This window comes from Saccopteryx bilineata, chromosome 1 (assembly GCF_036850765.1).
Source record: "Saccopteryx bilineata isolate mSacBil1 chromosome 1, mSacBil1_pri_phased_curated, whole genome shotgun sequence".
NCBI classification, from domain to species: Eukaryota; Metazoa; Chordata; class Mammalia; order Chiroptera; family Emballonuridae; genus Saccopteryx; species Saccopteryx bilineata.
Window position 1 is genome coordinate 321,887,639 of NC_089490.1, and position 21,645 is coordinate 321,909,283.

Here is a 21,645-nt window from a genome sequence, read left to right on the forward strand (position 1 = left end):
CCAGACCCTGCTAAGGCAAATTCTGCTTTTGTGGTCAAGACTCTCAAAATACTTCATACACTGTAGTTGTGGTAACGCTTACAGTCAGCCAGGCTGAAGTCCATCCTCTGCATGAATGGGATAACAGCAAACAAGACTCAATGACAACAGGAAGGCCACATAGCCACACAAGGGACATCCCTGCAGCACCCAATTCAGGTGATGAAGGAAAATGTACTTCTAGGTCCCACAAACTTCTAATTCATAAGACTACCTTATTAAGATTGAGAGTCATAGTAGGACTACCTAATATAAAGAAGCAAACACAAAGTGGAAGCCAAGAAGGGGAGTTAAAGGATCATGCCCTAAATGGAAAAATTAAAAAAAAAAAAATAACAGGGGAAATCACCAGAAAAAGAGTTAAATGGAATAGATACAAGAAATTTATCATATGTAAAGTTAAAAAAAGATTATAAACATACTGAAGGAACTGAGAGCTACAACAGCATAAAAAGAACATAGAAACCATAAAAAGAACCAGTCAAAAATGAAGAGCCCATTATCTGAAGTAAAGAATACACTAGAAGGAATAAACAATCTGTTGGATGAAACAGAATTTAACCAGTGATTTGGAAGACAAGATAGAAAAAAGCATCTAATCAGAGCAGCAAAATGAAAAAAAAAAAAAAAAAAGAATAATTTAAGGGACCTTTGGGACAACATGAAGCATAACATTTGTATCATAGGAGTACCAGAAGGAGAAGAAAGAGGATCTATTTGAAGAAATAGTGACTGAAATCTTCCATACCCGGGTGTAAAGAAAGAACACACAAGTCCAGGGAGCACAGAGAATCATAAACAAGATAAACCCAAAGAGGCCCACACCAAGACACACCATAATTAATATGGTAAAACGGCAAAGGTTAAATTTAAAGAAAGAAACTCATTAAACACAAGGGCAGCTGTTACAATCTGGGTCTTTAAAAGGGGCACATGCACTCAAGCAACCATATCTAAGGGACCATCAGAGTGCATTGATCTTGGCACCACCTACTCTTGTGTGGGTTTCTTCCAATATGGAAATATAGAAATAATTGCTAATGAACAAGAAAGCCAAACTACCCCAAGTTAGGTTGCCTTTACTGACATTCATCAATTGACCAGTGATGCTGCAAAGAGTCAAGTTACAATGATCCTACCAATACAGTTTTTGATTTCAAATGCTTGATTGGACATAGATTTGATGATACTGTTGTCCAATCTGATATGAAGCATTGGGCCCTTCATGGTGGTGAATGATGCTGGCAGGCCCAATGATCAAGTAGAATACAAGGGAGAAGCAAAAAGTTCCTATCCAGAAAAGATGGCATCTGTGGTTTTGACAAAGATGAAGGAAATCACAGAAACCTGTCTTGAGAAGACTGTTAACAATGCTGGTGTCATAGTACCTGCTAACTTCAATGTCTCTCAATGTCAGGTTACAATGATGCTGTGACTATTGCTGGTCTCAAGGTACTTAAAATCATCAATGAGCCAGCTTCTGCTATTACTTATGGCTTTGGCAAAATGATTGGAGCTGAAAATAAATGTGCTGATCTTTGACTTGGGAGGTGACATTTTTGATGTGTTGATTCTCACAATTGAAGATAGAATCTTTGAGGACACATCTACAGCTGGAAACACCCACATAGGTGAAGAAGATTGATGATTGAATGGTCAACCATTTTTTTTTTTTTTTTAAAATTTTATTTTTTTAATGGGGTGACATCAATAAATCAGGATACATATATTCAAAGATAACAAGTCCAGGTTATCTTGTCGTTCAATTATGTTGCATACCCACCACCCAAAGTCAGATTGTCCTCTGTCACCTTCTATCTTGTTTTCTTTGTGCCCCTCCCACCCCCTATCCCTCTCCCATTCCCCCCTCCCCCCCATAACCACCACACTCTTATCAATGTCTCTTAGTTTCACTATTATGTCCCACCTACGTATGGAATAATACAGTTCCTGTTTTTTTCTGATTTACTTATTTCGCTTCGTATCATGTTATCAAGATCCCACCATTTTGCTGTAAATGTTCCGATGTCATCATTTCTTATGGCTGAGTAGTATTCCATAGTGTATATGTGCCACATCTTCTTTATCCAGTCATCTATTGATGGGCTTTTTGGTTGTTTCCATGTCCTGGCCACTGTGAACAATGCTGCAATAAACATGGGGCTGCATGTGTCTTTACGTATCAATGTTTCTGAGTTTTGGAGATATATACCCAGTAGAGGGATTGCTGGGTCATAAGGTAGTTCTATTTGCAGTTTTTTGAGGAACCACCATACTTTCTTCCATAATGGTTGTACTATTTTACATTCCCACCAACAGTGGATGAGGGTTCCTTTTTCTCCACAGCCTCTCCAACATATGCTATTACCTGACTTGCTAATAACAGCTAATCGAACAGGTGTGAGGTGGTATCTCATTGCCGTTTTGATTTGCATTTCTCTAATAGCTAAAGAAGATGAGCATCTTTTCATATATCTGTTGGCCATTTGTATTTCTTCCTGGGAGAAGTGTCTATTCATATCCTCTTCCCATTTTTTTATTGGATTGTTTGTTTGTTTGTTGTTGAGTTTTATGAGTTCTTTGTATATTTTGGATATTAGGCCCTTATCTGAGCTGTTGTTTGAAAATATCATTTCCCATTTAGTTGGCTTTCTGTTTATTTTGTTATCAGTTTCCCTTGCTGAGCAAAAACTTCTTAGTCTGATGTAGTCCCATTCATTAATTTTTGCCTTCACTTCTCTTGCCATTGGAGTCAAATTCATAAAATGCTCTTTAAAACCCAGGTCCATGAGTTGAGTACCTATGTCTTCTTCTATGTACTTAATTGTTTCAGGTCTTATGTTTAGATCTTTGATCCATTTTGAGTTAATTTTTGTACAGGGGGAGAGACTGTAGTCCAGTTTCATTCTTTTGCATGTGGCTTTCCAGTTTTCCTAGCACCATTTATTGAAGAGGCTTTCTTTTCTCCATTGTGTGTTGTTGGCCCCTTTATCAAAAATTATTTGACTATATATATGTGGTTTTATTTCTGGACTTTCTATTCTGTTCCATTGGTCTGAGTGTCTATTTTTCTGCCAATACCATGCTGTTTTGATTGTCGTGGCCCTATAATAGAGTTTGAAGTCAGGTATTGTTATGCCCCCAGCTTCATTCTTTTTCTTTAGGATTGCTTTGGCTATTCGGGGTTTTTTATAGTTCCATATAAATCTGATGATTTTTTGCTCTATTTCTTTAAAAAATGTCATTGGAATTTTGATGGGAATTGCATTAAATTTGTATATTGCTTTGGGTAATATAGCCATCTTGATTATATTTATTCTTCCTAGCCAAGAACAAGGTATATTCTTCCATCTCATTATATCTTTTTCGATTTCCCTTAACAATGGTTTATAGTTTTCATTATATAAGTCCTTTACATTCTTTGTTATGTTTATTCCTAAGTATTTTATTTTTTTTGTTGCAATCGTGAAGGGGATTATTCTTTTGAGTTCCTTCTCAGTTGTTTCATTGTTGGCATATAGAAAGGCTATTGACTTCTGTATGTTAATTTTGTGTCCTGCGACCTTACTGTATTGGCTTATTGTTTCTAGTAGTCTTTTTGTGGATTCTTTGGGGTTTTCGATGTATAGGATCATATCATCTGCAAAAAGTGATACCTTTACTTCTTCTTTTCCGATATGGATGCCTTTTATTTCTTTGTCTTGTCTGATTGCTCTGGCTAGAACCTCTAGTACCACATTAAATAAGAGTGGAGAGAGTGGACAACCCTGTCTTGTTCCTGATTTAAGGGGGAAAGCCTTCAGTTTAGTGCCATTTAATATGATGTTAGCTGATGGTTTATCATATATGGTCTTTATCATGTTGAGATATTTTCCTTCTATACCCATTTTGTTGAGAGTCTTAAACATAAAATTGTGTTGTATTTTATCGAAAGCCTTTTCTGCGTCTATTGATAAGATCATGTGGTTTTTGTTCTTTGTTTTGTTGATATGGTGTATTACATTAACCGTTTTACGTATGTTGAACCATCCTTGAGATTCTGGGATGAATCCCACTTGATCATGATGTATTATTTTTTTAATATGTTGTTGTATTCGATTTGCTAGTATTTTGTTTAGTATTTTAGCATCTGTATTCATTAGAGATATTGGTCTGTAGTTTTCTTTTTTTGTGCCATCCTTGCCTGGTTTTGGTATGAGGGTTATGTTGGCCTCATAAAATGTGTTTGGAAGTATTGCTTCTTCTTCAATTTTTTGGAAGACTTTGAGTAGAATAGGAACCAAGTCTTCTTTGAATGTTTGATAAAATTCGCTGGTATAGCCGTCAGGGCCTGGACTTTTATTTTTGGGGAGGTTTTTAATGGTTTTTTCTATTTCTTCTCTACTGATAGGTCTGTTTAGGCTTTCTGCTTCTTCTTGACTCAGTCTAGGAAGGTTGTATTGTTCTAGGAATTTATCCATTTCTTCTAGGTTGTTGAATTTAGTGGCATAAAGTTTTTCATAGTATTCTACAATAATTCTTTGTATATCTACGGTGTCCGTGGTGATTTCGCCTCTTTCATTTTGTATTTTGTTTATATGAGTTCTTTCTCTTTTTTCCTTGGTAAGTCTTGCCAAGGGTTTGTCAATTTTGTTGATCTTTTCAAAGAACAAGCTCCTTGTTCTATTAATTTTTTCTATAGTTTTTCTGTTCTCTAATTCATTTATTTCTGCTCTGATTTTTATTATCTCCTTTCTTCGGCTGGTTTTGGGTTGTCTTTGTTCTTCTTTTTCTAGTTCCTTAAGGTGGGAAGTTAAGTGGTTCACTTGGGCTCTCTCTTGTTTGTTCATATATGCCTGAAGCGATATGAACTTCCCTCTTATCGCTGCTTTTGCTGCATCCCATAGATTCTGATATGTCGTATTGTCATTTTCATTAGTCTGTATATATCTTTTGATCTCTGCACTTATTTCTTCTTTGACCCATTCATTTTTTAAAAGTATGTTGTTTAGTTTCCACATTTTTGTGGGATTTTTTCCTCTTTTTTGCAGTTGAATTCTAGTTTCAAGGCTTTATGATCAGAAAATATGCTTGGTACAACTTCAATTTTTCTGAATTTGCTGATGTTGTTTTTGTGGCCCAACATATGGTCAATTCTTGAGAATGATCCATGTACACTGGAGAAAAATGTATACTCAGTCACTTTGGGATGAAATGTCCTGTAGATGTCTATCATATCCAGGTGCTCTAGTGTTTTGTTTAAGGCCACTATGTCTTTGTTGATTCTCTGTTTGGATGACCGATCTAGAGCCGTCAGCAGTGTATTGAGGTCTCCAAGTATGATTGTATTTTTGTCAGTTTTTGTTTTAAGATCAATAAGTAGCTGTCTTATATATTTTGGTGCTCCTTGGTTTGGTGCATATATATTAAGAATTGTTATGTCTTCTTGATTCAGTGTCCCCTTAGCCATTATGAAATGGCCATTTTTGTCTCTAAGTACTTTTCCTGTCTTGTAGTCAGCATTATCCGATATGAGTATTGCTACACCTGCTTTTTTTTGGATGTTATTTGCTTGGAGTATTGTTTTCCAGCCTTTCACTTTGAATTTGTTTTTATCCTTGTTACTTAGATGAGTTTCCTGTAGGCAGCATACAGTTGGATTTTCTTTTTTAATCCATTCTGCTACTCTGTGCCTTTTTATTGGTGAGTTTAATCCATTTACATTTAGTGTAATTATTGATACTTGTGAGTTCCCTATTGCCATTTTATATCTTGCTTTCTGTTAGTTTTGTGTCTTGTTTGATCCTTCTCTTTTGTTTTTCTATCTTTTGTTTTTATTTGGTTGTATTCCATACATCTTTCCTCTGTTGCTATCTTTTTTATCTCATGTGCTTCTGTGGTGGTTTTTTCAATGGTGGTTACCTTTGAGTAATGAAAAGGGTCCCTACCCTGTTCATTGTAGCGAACTATTTTGTGAGTACTTTTGCACTCCATCGTCCTTTGCTACTGTTAATCTCCGTCTTCTCCCCCTCTTTCTTTTTGTTGTTGTCACAGTTTAAATTTGGTTTTATTGTGTTCTTCTTGGAGCTTTTACTTGTGGCTCTGTTTTTTTTTGTTCTTTGTATCTGATTGGAGAACCCCCTTTAGTAATTCCTGGAGTGGGGGTTTTCTGATGATAAATTCCCTCATCTTTTCTGTATCTGTGAATGTTTTTATTTCTCCTTCGTATTTGAAGGATAGCTTTGATGGGTATAGTATTCGTGGCTGAAAGTTCCTCTCTTTCAGGACTTTAAATATTGGGGTCCACTCTCTTCTAGCTTGTAGAGTTTCTGCTGAGAAATCTGATGATAATCTAATGGGCCTTCCTTTATATGTTGTATTCTTCTTTTCCCTGGCTGCCTTGAGAATTTTTTCTTTGCTGTTGATTTGTGTCAATTTCATTATGATATGCCTTGGAGTAGGTTTGTTGAGGTTAAGAAAACTTGGAGTTCTGTTTGCTTCTTGAACTTGAGGCTTTAGTTCTTTCCACAGGCTTGGGAAGTTCTCATCAATTATTTGTTTAAGTATGTTCTCCATTCCATTTTCTCTCTCTTCTCTCTCTGATATACCTATTATTCTTATGTTATTCTTTTTGATGGAGTCAGATAATTCTTGTAGGGCTATCTCATTTTTTTTAATTTTTGAGTCTCTTTCTTCTTCTCTCTGTTGTGCCTCAAGTTGCTTGTCTTCTATTTCACTAATCCTCTCTTCTATCTGACCTGTTCTATTAGCTAAGCTTGTTACTTCGTTTTTCAGCTCGTGAATTGAGTTTTTCATCTCTGTTTGATTTGTTTTTATAGTTTCAATTTCCTTGGACATATATTCTTTGTGTTCATGGAGTTGTTTTCTGATTTCCCTATATTGCCTTTCTGTGTTTTCTTGTATATCTCGGAGGATTTTTAGGATTTCTATCTTGAATTCTCTGTCATTTAGCTCCAAGGTTTCCAATATATTAAATTTTTTCTCCATAGATTTTTCCTCATCTAGCTGTGTTACCTCTCTTTCTTTTGTATCCATGATATTCGATTTTCTCTTCCTTAATGGCATCTGAGGGTGGTTTTGTTGATACTATTAATGAGATTTAATAAAGAATAAAAAGTTAAAAAAAATAAAAAAATAACAAATCGAAAAGAGTTGTTTTTTTAAAAAAAAATTAATAATGAAATAAAGAAAAATAAAATAAAATAAAAATTTTTAAAAAAGGAAATTATTCCCCCCCTCTTTTTTTCCTCTCCTCTCCTCTCCCCTCTTTCTTGAGAAAATCTTGTGGTGGACTGTGAGTTATAACAAACAATGCCTGTGATGGAGGGCCTGAATTGGGGAAAAGTAATAAAGGGGCAAAAAAGAGAGAAAGAAAAAAAAAAAAAAAGGAAAAAAAATAAAAGAAAAAAGAAAAAAAAAAGAGCGTATGGACCCACAAAAAGCAAATAAGGAAAAAATTTGGGTCAAGAATAAAATGATTTGCTTTTAGGTGTTGGTTTTCTAAGAGTTATGATGAGTGGAATAAGAGGAAAATGGAAAAATGGGGGGACAAATTAAAAACTTACTATTGTATTTAGTGGAACAAGAACTAGATAATATGGAGAGCCAGGGATGGGAGCACTGCTAGTGAGTTAAAAAGGTGAAGTAAAAACCCCCCAAAATGCCACAAACATAGGTTTGAGTCCCAGATAAGATAATTTGTTTGTTATTGAGGTTTGAATGAGAGGAGATGTAAAGGAGAAAGGAAGAAACTAATATAGAGGGAGAAAAGAAAGAGAGAGAGAGAGAAAAAAAGAGGGAACCACTAAAAGAAGAAAAAAGAAAGGAGAGAGAGAGAGAGAGTTAAGGGTTTTGGAGTGCAACCCTCATAGAGAGAAAGGAAGAGAAGAGAAATGATAATGGGATGGGAGATGTAACACTTATGGGTAGTGTAGTTCAAGGAGAGGAGAGAGTAAGACCGGTAGAGAGTTAATCGGCCAAATTGGAGGAGGAAAAAAAAGTCTCAAGAATGAAGATAAGAGAAACAAACGAACAAATATAATAAAATGGGATAGGTTATAAAGTCTGCAGATTATTCTTGATTTTGAGAGGTTATCTTCTTGCTTTTTCTTTTCTCTCCCTCTTCCTGGTCAGTGACTCTGTACCCCGGGTTCTGCCCCTTTGGCACGCTCAGGTAGAGGTTTGCAGTTGATAAGTCTCTATGGCAATGTCATGTATTGTGCTTTATTCTCGTTGGGAGTCGAGGCTCATTAGCATTTATAGGCTCCGACAGTGAGAGAGTCTGTGTTCCTGGAGCCTTTCTCCTAGTCTTTCCTTCCTCAATTAGTAGCCTGATAGTCCAGGTATGGGGTTGCTGCTGCCTCTGCCTGGATAGTAAGAGGCTCAAATTGCTGGCAACTCCCCACTCTATTTCCACTCAGCACAGGGCTCTGGGTAAGGCTCAGTCAGTCAGAGCTGCTAGCATAATCAGGCGGGCTTTCCGCCCACTCGAAGACCTCTGGCTCTGCCACTCTATCCGGTAACACAAGCGGGCGCCCACTTCCGGGGCGCTTGGAGGAAACTCTCACTCACTGTCTGCAACCAGGATATCCGGTCAGCAGTCTCACGCTCTGAGTGAAACCCCCAACCGCAGGGAAAAGTTGCAGCGTTGGAATTGAGTCTCGCTCCGTCCCCGTGTGTGGCTTTTGCAAGGCGCTGGGGCGGCCCGAGATTCCGCTTTGGCCCACACAAAGGCCCCTGACTCTGCCCCTCTCTGCGATAACACGGGCGCGCACTGCCGAGGCACTCGGAGGAATCGCTCACTCCTTATCTGCGCGCGCAAACCAGGATATGAGGCCGGCCGTGGTTCCCTCTGAGTGAAACAGCCTCCAGCACGGAAAATCTCCACCGTTGGGATTAGTTCTCACTCCCTCCCGTGTGTGGCTTTCCCAGGGCGCTGGGGCTGCCCAGAGACTCTGCCCTCAGCCCACAGAAAGGCCTCTGACCCTGCCTCTCCGTGGGGCAACACGGGCACCCACTTCCGCGGCTTAGGAAGAAATCTCTCTTCCACTAACTGCGCACCGACCAGGAGACCGGTTAAAATGGCCGCTCCGCTTGTCTTTCTTTGTTTGGGTTTGGCGCGAGTGTTAGCTTGTATTGCCCGGGTTGCCACAGGATCAGATTTTCCTCGGCTTGGATCTCTGAGCCACCGCCTGGTTCGGCCGTTTTTGCTGCGGGGGCCTGGATCTATTCACCCCCTTTGCCCGCCTCAGTTTCTATATTCACAGTTACCAGAGAAAGCCGCCCTGTTTAGGTTAGTGAGGAAGGCGGAGCATTTCTTACTCCCTATTTCCTTCGGGGTTTGGTTATATATTTAGCCAATTTTTCACTCAATCATACCTTTGGGTGTATTGCGAAGAATCTGGAAGCTCCAAGTATAGGTTTTTCTGTTTCTGGTTGAAGATCTTGTTGAGTTTTGGGGGAGATTTATCGGTATCGCTTCCTACTCCGCCATTACTCTGACGTCCTGGTCAACCATTTTATTGGAGATTTCAAGCACAGGCATAAGAAGAACATCAATGAGAAAAAGAAGACTGTCCATCACTTTCATACTGCTTGTGAATGTGCTAAGCATACTCTCTTTTCCAGCACTTAGTTGAGTATAAGGATTTATTTGCTTTATGAAGGAATCAATTTCTTACTTCTTTCACTCATGCCTGATTTAAAAAATTGAATTCTAGCCTTTCCTTGGCACCCAGGACCTTGTAGAAAAAGACCTTCTGAATGCCAAACTTGAGAAGTCCCAGATCCATTATATTGTCTTGGTGGGTGGTTTTACCCATATCTCCAACATTTAGAAACTCCTTCAGGACTTCTTAAATATAAAATAGTTAAATAAGAGCAGCAAACCTGATGAGAATTTTGTTTATGGTGCAGCTGTTGAAATAGCCATTCTCTCTGAAAACAAATTCAAAAGTGTTCAAGATTTACTGCTTGGATGTCATTCCTGTTTCTCTTGGCATTGAGTCATGACTGTCCTCATCAAATGCAGTACTACTATTTCTACCAAGCAGACACAGACCTTCACCACCTACTCTGACAACCAGCCTGTTGTGTTCATTCAGGTTAATGAAGGTGAGTGTGTGATAACAAAAGATTACAACCTGCTTGGCAAGTTTCAATTTATAGGCATACCTCCTATACCCCATGGTTTTCCTCAGATTGAAGTCGTTTTTTATATTGATGTCGATGGCATCCTCTCAATGTCTCTCCTGTGAATAAGAATACAGAAAAAGAGAACAAGATTGCCATCACTAATGACAAGGGTCATCTGAGAAAGAAAGACATTGAGCTCATGGTCTAGGAAGCTGAGAAGCGGTGGGGCAAGGTATCTTTCAAGAATTCACTTGAACCTATGCATTCAATATGAAAGCAACAGTTGAAGAAGAAAAATATCAAGGCAAGGTCAATGATTATGACAAAGAGAAGATTCTTGACAAATGCAATAAAACCATCAACTGGCTTGATAAGAACCAGACCACAGAAAAGGAAAAACTGAACATCAGCAGAAGAAGTAGGAAAATGTCTGCAACCTTATCATTACAGAACTGTACAAGAGTACTGGAAGCATAGCAGGAAGAATGCCTGGGGCTTCCCTTGTGGGAAAGCCCCTGCTACTGGTAGGGTCCCTTTGTCCTCTGGATTCACCATTGAAGAGGTTGATTAAGCCAACCTTGAGTATAGATTTAGTAATGTTTCACACAAAATAATGAAGGATCCAAATTTGTAGAATATTGGGTGGCAGTTTTAAAAGTTGAACTTCTGTATTTAAATAACTGGATGTTGGGCAGATAAAGTTATTTTTTCCCACCCTTATTGTTAAAGATGATGTTGCCCATCGCCCAGGTGATAATATTAATGCCCTTCTTGCTTGAGAAGGGGTGTGGTTATCCTAATGTGTTGAGGGAGGGCTTTCACATCAAAAGGTTTTAAAAGGTGGAGCTAGGAGGCCATTTAAAGAGAGTAGCCACATTCTTGTAGGGAGAAGGAGCCCTGGCTGGAGCACGACAGGGAAGGCCATGTGGAGGAGGCAGTGAAAATGGTGAAACGGGGGAAGGAGAAGCCAGTTCGTGGAGGAGAAGGAGATGGGGAACAGAGGTGAGTAAGACTGGTGAAGTGGAAGCCTTTGATTCTAGAAAAACTCAGATGAGTCAGTGGCTTTGGGAGTCCTGATTAGAAAGGGAACTGTTTCCCACTGTGTGGGAAACTGTTTCCCTAGCCCAGAGCAAGCTAGGATTAAAGGAAAATAGCCCATCAGTTTTTGGCTGTGTTGCTTCATTACCATTGGTCCGAATCAAACCTGAACCTGCATTGGCCAGGTGGCTCTGATGGTGGCCGTGAATACTGGCCCTACACTGGGCATTCTTAACACTTGAATATGGAATATGTACACAAGGAAAAGAAATAATGCACTTTATAAGTATCACATTATAAGTATTGTAAAGTGGAAAATGCGATATTTTATTTACTTATTTATTTATTTTTCTAAAGTTGGAAACGGGGAGAGACAGTCAGACAGACTCCCGCATGCACCCGACCGGGATCCATCTGGCATGCCCACCAGGGGGCGATGCTCTGCCCATCTGGGGCATTGCTCTGCTGCAACCAGGGCCATTCTAGCACCTGAGGCAGAGGCCATAGAGCCATCCTCAGCGCCCAGGCCAACTTTGCTTCAATGGAGCCTTGGCTGCGGGAGGGGAAGAGAGAGACAGAGAGGAAGGAGAGGGGGAGGAGTGGAGAAGCAGATGGGCGCTTCTCCTGTGTGCCCTGGCTGGGAATCGAACCCGGGATTCCTGCACACCAGGCCGATGTTCTACCACTGTGCCAACCGGCCAGGGCCGAAAATGCGATATTTTAAATAAAACCATTTAAACTTGGCACCATAAAAAAATAAAGAGAAAATCTTAGGTCCTGGCCAGTTGGCTCAGGGTTAAGTGTTGACCTGGCATGTGGATGTCCCAAGTTTGATTCCTGGTGAGGGCATACAGAAGAAGTGCCCACCCTTTTCTCCACTTCAACCCCTCTTGCTTCTCTCTCTCTCTCTCTTCCCCTCCTGCAGCCATGGCTCAATTGGAACAAGTTGGCTCCAGGTACTGAGAATGGCTCCATGGCCTCTGCCTCAGGTATTAAGCAGAGCTCAGTTGCTGAACAATAGAGCAATGCACCATATGGGCAGAGCATCAGGCTTACCAGGTGGATCCCAGTCAGGGTACATGCAAGAGTCTGTCTCTCTGCCTCCCCTCCTCTCATTGAATTTTTAAAAAAGAAAAGCTTAAAAGCTACAAGATATGGATAGTTAGATACTGCAAGGGAGCTCCCAAAAGACTGTAAATAGATTTCTCAACAGAAACATTTCAGGCCAGAAGGGATTGGTATGAAATATTCAAATGATGAAAAGTAAGAACCTACAACCAGATTAATTTACCCAGTAAGGCTATCATTTAAAATTGAAAAAGAAATAAAGACCTTTCCCGACAATTAAAAGCTAGAGGAATTTTTTACCACCAAACTGGTATTACAAGAAATATTTAAGAGCCTGCTTTAAGAGGAAAAAGAAGAAGGAGAAGTAGTAGTAGAAAGAGAGGAACATAATTAAAAAAAATCAAAGGACAATGAATATGTACCATGGGAAAATCACTTTAAATGTAAATGGATTAAATGTTCCAATCAAAAGACATAGGGTAGCTGAATGGATAAAAAACAAGATGTATATATATGTTGTTATACATGAGACCCACCTCAGAGCAAAAAGATATACACAGACTAAAAGAGATGGAAAAGCTATTTTATGCAAATGAAAAGAAAAAGAAAGCTGGGCTATCAATATGTATATATGACAAAATAGACTTTACAACAAAGGCCACAGTAAGAGACAAACAAGAACATTACATTATGATAAAGAAAGCAATCCAACAAGAGGATATAACCTTTGTAAATATTTATGTACCTAACATAAGAGCACTCCAATATATAAATCAAGTCTTGATGGACATAAAGGAAAAATGGACAGTAATACAGTAATATTAGGAAAATTTAACACTCCATTAAAATCAATAAATCAATCTTCCAGACAGAACATAAATAAGAAAACAGTGGTCTTAAATGACACACTAGATCAGATGGATTTAATATCTTCAGAGCATTTTACTGTAAAGCAGCAAAATATACATTTTTTTCAAGTGCATATGGAACATTTTTAGGATAGATTGTATATTAGACCCAAAACAAGTCTCAATAAATTTAATAAGATTAAAATTATATCAAGCATCTTCTCTGACACAGAAATTCCACTTTTTTGAATGAAACTGAAAACACGAATTCGAAAGAATATAGGCATCCCTATGCTCATTGCAATTTTACTTACAATAGCCCATCTACACATGAGTTGATGAATAAAAGCAATGGTATACTTATACAATAGAATACTTAGTTATAAAAAAATGGAATCTTAACTTTTGCCACAGCATGAAGGGATCTGGAGAGTAATGCTAAGTGGAATAAGCCGGTCAGAGAAAGACAAATAACATATGATTTCACTTATATATGGAATCTAATGAAAAATATATAAATAAATAAATCAATAGAAACAAACTCATAGATACAGAGAACAGACTGATGGATGTCAGAGGGGAGGGGTTTGGGTGGGCTGGATGAAGAAGGTGGAAGGATTAAGCAAAGAAAAAAAATCATAGACACAGATAACTGTGATGTTTACCAGTGGGAAAAGGTTGTGTGTGTAGGGGGGGGAATTGAATAGCATTTGACAATGTGTTGGGGGCAAGAAAATTGTGGCTGGTGGTGGGAGGTGGAGAGATTGAGCTAAAAAAAGAAAACAATAGAAAATAGTCATGGACACAGGCAACAGTGTGGTGATTGCTGGGGGTAGGGATGTGGAGGAATGGGGGAGGGTATGGGGGATAAATGATGATGGAAGAAGACTTCACTTAGGGTGGTGAACACACAATACAGTGTATAGAAAGATGTGGTGTAGAGTTGTGTCCCTGAAATGTATAATTTCTCTAACCAATGTCACCCCAATAAATTCAATAAAAATAATCTCCATTTTAAATTTTTCACTAGAGATTTAGCAGAACCAGAATGTCTTTTTTTTTTTTTTTAATGTCAGAATCCTGACTAAGAGATTGGTTATTTCCAGAAACTGCTCTAAGGAGCACCCTTTATTCATACCCCAAGAAATTTTAATTCTTCCCTTATATCACTTTAGGAAACTTGAAAGCCAATATATTGTATTTTAATAGTATATTCTTCTTTAGAATCAATTATTTGAGTTATATTTTATTATTATCAACATATTTTCTGAGGATTTAAAAATTAACTCTTCTATAAACATTCTGTATCTGTCATAAAACTGGTTTTGACATCACTGTGTAACTATGTGTGAGTTTGCCCTATTGACTACCTTACTTAGAAAAAGAGAGGCAATGTGTTCTGTGAGGAAAATGTATCTTCAAGTAGAATTCATACTTCTTCAAAAAATTAAGAATAGAAATAGAATTCAAATCTTAGGTGTCTAGTTATCTATATTGTTGAGTGTAAAATTCTATACTATATTTGAACATATTTTCTTTTATATAAAATTAAATATAAGATTGTGAGAGAAGTTGCTGAATTACTGTAAATGTTAAAATCTTTAATATAAGACTTTGATTGGGGGAAATGTATGTTTACAGTTTATTCTCATTGTTAGCAATAGAATTACAGTGGTACCTTGAGATACACACAGACTGACATACCAATTTTTTAAGATATGAGCTGCGATTCAGTCCATATTTTTGTTCAAGATCCGAGTGAAATTTCGAGATATGAGTCATGATTCAGGAAGCTGCCGCTAGTTGGCGTATTGGCACACACGTCCAGTATCGGCAATTTGATATACAAGGTGACTGACTTATGAGCTCAGTTACAGAATGAATTAAATTCATATCTCAAGGTACCATTGTATAAACAAAACAATGAATTTTCAGGAAGTTTAGTTTCTATGAGAGAATGACAAACAATAAGCATGTATGGAATATTTGATTAAGGTTTTGACTTGCATTTGAAATGGAAAACTATTCAGATACTTTCTAATTTAATTGTCTAGGTTATTACATAGTTTTTATTGGTATGATTCCATAGATGTGAAGTTATATTAAAATATATTAACTAATGAATTAGATAATGGTTGGCAAGTACTCAGAACTTTGAAAGTTAGAGTTGAAAAGAAAGGACAGCATTATATAATGTTGTAGAGTTTATTTATTTTTATTTGAACATATTTTAAACAAAATTTAATAAACTTTTATTTTTAAATCAGCCTTCATTTGGTTTAATTTCTTGTTCAATTAAATACTGTATTTGCACACAATTATGACATACCAATATTTACATAAAAACATTAGATTAGATTAATTATTGTTTATAACTCCAATAATTTCCTAGTAAATGAATATATTTTCTATAATAAGATTAAATAATGACTTATCCCTAATTTTTTACATCCCCCATTAAACAAGGATCTCATTACATTGTATTAAAAGAAAACTATTATAGATTGATTAAACTGAAACTTTGTTCTCTTAAGGTTTACTCACAAAAAATTTATGAAAATTACAACATAAAAATTACCTATACTCAGTGAAACTTTTTAAAATTTTAAAATATTTTCATTGTGCCTTTAAAACAACACAATAATCCAAGAAGAAAAATCAAGTAGCAACTATTTTCTTATTCATGTTTACAAGTAAAAAATGCAAAATCTAGCTGACCTGTGGTGGTGCAGTGGATAAAGTGTCGACCTGGAAATGCTGAGGTCGCCGGTTCAAAACCCTGGGCTTGCCTGGTCAAGGCACATATGGGAGTTGATGCTTCCAGCTCCTCCCCCCTTCTCTCTCTCCCTGTCTCCTCTTTCTCTCTGTCTCTCCCTCTCCTCTCTAAAATGAATAAATAAAAAAATAAATAAATAAATTTAAAAAAATGCAAAATCTAGTCAGCTAATTTATTTTTGATAAATAAGAATAATGAAACAAAGAGAAATTATAGACTTGCCAATGAAACAAAGTTGGTTTGCAATGGACCTTGGGTCTAGATCATTTATTTTCTGACTGACTCTAAACAGGCACTCAAAAATATTTATTCACTAATTTATACTTTGTTTCTTCATTTATTTAGTTGTATGAATCCAGGAAATGTTCACTGTTACTTCAATTTGATATAATTTGTACATGATTATACTTTTCTACATGAATAAATTTTTCTACTCTTTCTTCTCAATAGAAAACATATCAGGGATGAGAAAATAAGTATTTATATATGTAAGAAAAGATTTTTTTTATCAACAATGCTGGATGGTTATAACAAATCATTTAATTAAATATTTGGTTTGTGCTATGGTCTGAAAGTGTCCTTCTAAAATTTAAAAGTTGAGATTTTAATCCTCAAAGGTGATATTAAGAAGTGGTGCCTTTGGGAAGGATTAAGGGTGGCACTCTTATGAATGGAATTAGTGCCTTTATTAAAGAGACCTTACAGAGCTCCCTAGCCCCTTTCACCATGTGAGGTCACAGCAAGAAGGTTCAGCCTGTGAGCCAGGAAGAGTGCCTATTCCAGAAAGCTATCATGTGGGTGCCCTAAACATGAGCTCCCTGCTTCAAGAACAGTGATAAATTATTTTCTGTCATTTATAAGCTATCAAATCTGTGAAATTTTGTTATAGCAGCTTAAATGAACCAAGACAATTTGGAAAAAAAAATTAACCTCTGAAAGGGATAATTACTCCAAAAGGATAATTAATGAGCATTCAACGTAGTTGAAGTTCCTGATGGTTGCTATTTACCTTCATTCTGACTGCATTGGGATTGGTGATGTGATGAGGTTATTTTATGTCACACTGAAAGCTCTCAAGTAAAAGTTAAGCGGTACATGATTATTCAATGAACTAAAAATCTTAAGCTATTCAACAACATTATCTTTATTCCTCAGGCAGTAAGGCCTCAAGGATTTACAATTTTAAGGGGTAAGGATCAAATCAAAGGCTGCAATATTTATATAAAGTTTCAAAGTTAGATGTTTAAATAAGGTTGGAGACAGCCATAAATTTGAGTGACTGTCTTACTTGTGGAAATAACGTATTTATAGCTTTCTTATATATTACTTATATTAAAGAAAATTGATCAACTTCATTTTTATGAGTGCTATCACTCTAATAAAGAGACAAAATGCAAGTATTTATTTTGTAAGGTAGACATTTTCTGCAACAGCATGTAGAATGGGATAAAATCAGAACTCTGAACAAGTTACTATGCTAAGATCTTTCCAGCTTTGTGATTCTTTAGCAAGCACAATTTTGCTTAAGAATCTCAAGAACCTGCATTGAAATAAATGTGAAATTATGAATGAAATACATTAAATGTAGAGTGGGCATCCTAGTATTACTAAAGTAAGCATATTATTGTAGTAAAACTGATTTATATTGGGAAAGCTTCATATTTTCCTAAAGCGCAGGCATGGCAAATATTGCATCATAGAAGATCGTTTAAGAATTAGATATTTTTCATAGTTCTGGTCCCAAGGCAGTTGAAAAGATAGGCAAATAATAATAAGTGCATACATTATGTACATAAGTCTAACTGTGTTTCAGAGTTAAATTTCTGCAGATAAATCACTTCATGCAATAATTATCTAGCACAGGAAACAGGACACATATACAATGAAACAACAGAGTGTGATTTTTATAATTTTGTTATAAAATTATAATATATCTCTCTATTTTGTTGTGTATAATTATAAAAATATTTGGCAAGAGTTATACCTGTAAACCTGTGGGTGGAGTGCAGAGCGCATTCCTAGCAGCTGTGGCTGATGCAATGCTGTGAGAATACTCCAGCTCCCAGAAGCCTCCTGGGCATACCCAGAAAGGGAGCTTGCCTGCTATAAGGAAGTGACTCAGGGCCAACCACGCAGCTCCCTGATCTTTTCAGCCATTGGCTATGAAGGACACGCTGTAACACCCTATAGGCTGAACCCATATATATAAGCTAGCTTACTTCCTGAATAAAGTGGATCTGCATCACTGAACCTGGCCTCCGTTGTCGGGTCTTTGCGTCTCTCTTGTCCTCACCCCTGGCAGGACTTGTCCACATAAACCTGTTTCAATTATTTTAAATCCAGTTATATAATTTGTAAAATAATATTACCCACATCCCTTCTGCTCACATCACTGAGGACAAATGAACATAAAAATATATCTATATATTTTTGAATAAACAATTGTTAGATGTGTGTAAATACTATGTGTGGTAAATAAACATCCAAACCTGTAAATAATTTTTATTTATTTTATTTTGTTTTTTAAGTTTCACCTGAATAGCTTTTAAACTTAATTTGAAATAATTATAAACTTATAGAAGAGTTACAAACATTGTACAAAGAATTCCCATATATCCTTCACCTAGAATTTTACAGGTTTATTTGAGCCAAACTGATAGCATGCTGGGAGAGCAAGATCTTAAATGCTCTGGAGATAATCGTTTTGCAATTTTTTTTATGCACTTGAAATTAAGGAGGAAAGTAAGGAAGATTGCATAAAGGTGGGAGAAAGCTAGGTGATGATCAGATTACAGGATAGTTAATGAGATTGAAAAAATGCATTTCAGAGAGGCATTGACCTACATGCACAGAAACAATGGACAGAATTTGCTTAAGGTAAAAATAAGCCTTTTACTAAATAAGTTATATTCCTGGGTCATGAATACCCACCATGACCTGCCCATTTTAGAATTTCATATCAGATCATCCTGTGAGGTAACTTTCCATAAAACCCCTTCTTTTTGTCTTCATATGTATATACAAACACACACACTTTGTTTCTAGCATATACATATGAAATATTTTCCTAAGAAAAATTTATCCTTAATTCTTAATTAAGAAAACATCATTTTCAATAAAATGCTTTGATAATCATATTGGTTCAATAAAAACATATGTGTAGGTATAAGTAGAATGATACAACAAATTTCAGCAGAGCTAACACTGGAAAGGCTACTGTTGTAAGCTTGTTGGTGCAGAAAGTAGAGTAAAGGAAATCTAAAGATACTCCATGGATAAGAAGAGAGATCAGGTTGTAGATGAAGCACATATAAAACCAGTCCAAGAAAGAGAAAGCCAAGGGTGTGTTAAAAGAAGGCAAGTGAGGCATTTGCCAGTTCACAGCACTAAGTAAGAACAGTTTCAAAGAAGGTGGAACAAAAAGAGGCAATACTGCATTCAGAGGATAAAATGATAGATAAGGAAGGAAAGTGTTCCTTGGAAATGTAGCAATGCATGAAAAAAATTCAAATAAATAAAACAAGGTGAGAAAATTAGGATTCTGTTCAAATAAAAACAAATCTTTATATAAGTATAAAGCCTCAGAAACCTTATCTTGTTTAGTCTGGCCCTTTTCTTTTGATTTTTTTCCCCTTTGACATAAACTGGCCTCACCCAGAGCCCTGACTCACCACTTTCTTCTCCCTTACTTAATCATTAAGCCCTAAAGACAATGCCGCTATGCTCAGCCTCCAGTAGTTTCAGTAACAAGATTCTGAATTTCTTGTCAACAGAGATAGCATTTTCAATCAAACTAAACATAGTATCTTGGCCGCAGTGGTGTTTAAGCTTCAGGCACAAGAAAACGGAATGATTCCACCAAACAAATAATTGCAAAATTGGAAAAAACAACTTAATGGCTGACATCAAGACCAGATGCAATGATCATGACCCTACCTTCCTTAATCACCATGATTAATTATATTTTTCTTATATAATTCATTCCCTAGAAGGCTTCAGGAGCCAGGTCTTTGAGCATTAGCTCACTTGTGACTCTAGGCATGGTACTATCTCCTTATTACCAGTAAATTTTTACTTTCTTGGCTGCAAATGTCTATTTGTGTCTTTTTGGGCTTCGATGCCTGCAGGCCAAGGGACCCTGTTAGTCTGGTTACATAAACCCAAACGCCCCACTACTATTACCATCTGCATGAAAATCAGCTACTATAAAAACACTAAAAGATGCTTTTAAAGTCAGAACACTGCAGATGCAATGCCTAAAACTCCAGGGGAACAGGGGTGGGGGAGACCATTTTTTATACAAAACTAAAATTAAAAAATAAGAAGTGAGAATTGAAACAAGATTCAGAACCCTACTCCTCCAGAGAAAATAGTGCAAAAGAAGAAAACTATAGCATCACACTCCAAACAAAATGAAATATTTTTACACACTATTGGGAGTTATATACTAAAAGTGGAAAAAGTAAACTAGGACTAAGGACAGATATAGCTAAACTAAAAGTAAGCGAGGTGATCAAAGCTAAAAAAATATTGTTTAAAAAGATAAAGACATCAAAATAAGCTTGACAAGGCAGTGGTGCAGTGGATAGAGCGTCGAACTGGAATGCAGAGGACCCACGTTCAAAACTCCAAGGTACACCAGATTGAGTGAGGGCTCATTGGGTTTGAGCAAGGCTCACCAGCTTGAGCCCAAGGTCGCTGGCTTGAGCAAGGGATCACTTGTTCTGCTGTAGCCCCCAGTCAAGGCACATATGAGAAAGCAGTCAATGAACAACTAAGGAGCCACAATGAAGAATTAAGGCTTCTTATCTGTCTCCCTTTCTGTCTGTCTATCCCTATCTGTTCCACTCTCTGTCTCTCTCTGTCTCTGTCACACACACACACACACACACACACACACAAATAAAAGCAAGAAAAGACATCAAATAAGAACTAAATTTCAAAGCTCCATATAAGCAACATTTGTAATGAATATTTAATAAGGAATACTGAAGAAAGGTCAGAAAGTTATCAAGAAAATGAACATGTGCTAAAGAAAGTAAAAAGGGTCAGAGGAAAAGCAGTTATAATAGAATACAGTCAGAGAAGATCTAACATATATATTACTAAAGCCCTTTGAAGAAGCCCAAAAACATGAAAAAAAACCACAAAACTAATATTTTAAAACTGGAATTCAAGAAGAAAAATTGAAAAATAAAAGTAAATCTAAATTTATGTTCTGAAAGGTTATGCCATACATGGAAAACTGACACAGATTTATTCACTCTGATACAAAGCCTCACAGAAATATTAGACTTTAAAATCAAGATAAAATTCTTCGGGGTTTCCCTGTAAAAAGCAGCACAGGTTATTTATCAGAGTAAGAGAATAAGGCTAAGTGTCGCTTTTCTGAAAAGCAATACATAAAGCAAGGTCATTGTACAGCAGCATTAAAAAATACAACTCAAGGGAGAAGAAAGAAGGCGACAGAGTAGGCTGATGTTCCAACTGCCACCTCCCAGGACCAAATTGTATTACAACTTAATTTAAGAATAATCATCTTGAAAAACCAACTTTGAACTTAACTAAGAGGAATCTATAACCAAGGATCATGGAAGAGGCCACACGGCAACTAGTAGGAAGGGTGGAGATGCAGAAGGGGCTGCCCCACTCCCAGGAGTGAGTGGAGGTCTGGAGGGACTCTCACAGAGAGGTAAGTTGCCCTGAGATGTATGTGTCTTCAGCTGCAGGACTTGAGCCCAG

General features: G+C 36.9%; 1 pseudogene; it reads left to right on the plus strand.

Annotated features, from left to right (window-relative positions):
- The first annotated feature begins 994 nt into the window (after nt 1-994).
- Nucleotides 995-10,744, plus strand: LOC136320503 (heat shock cognate 71 kDa protein-like; annotated as a pseudogene).
- The last annotated feature ends 10,901 nt before the right edge of the window (nt 10,745-21,645 follow it).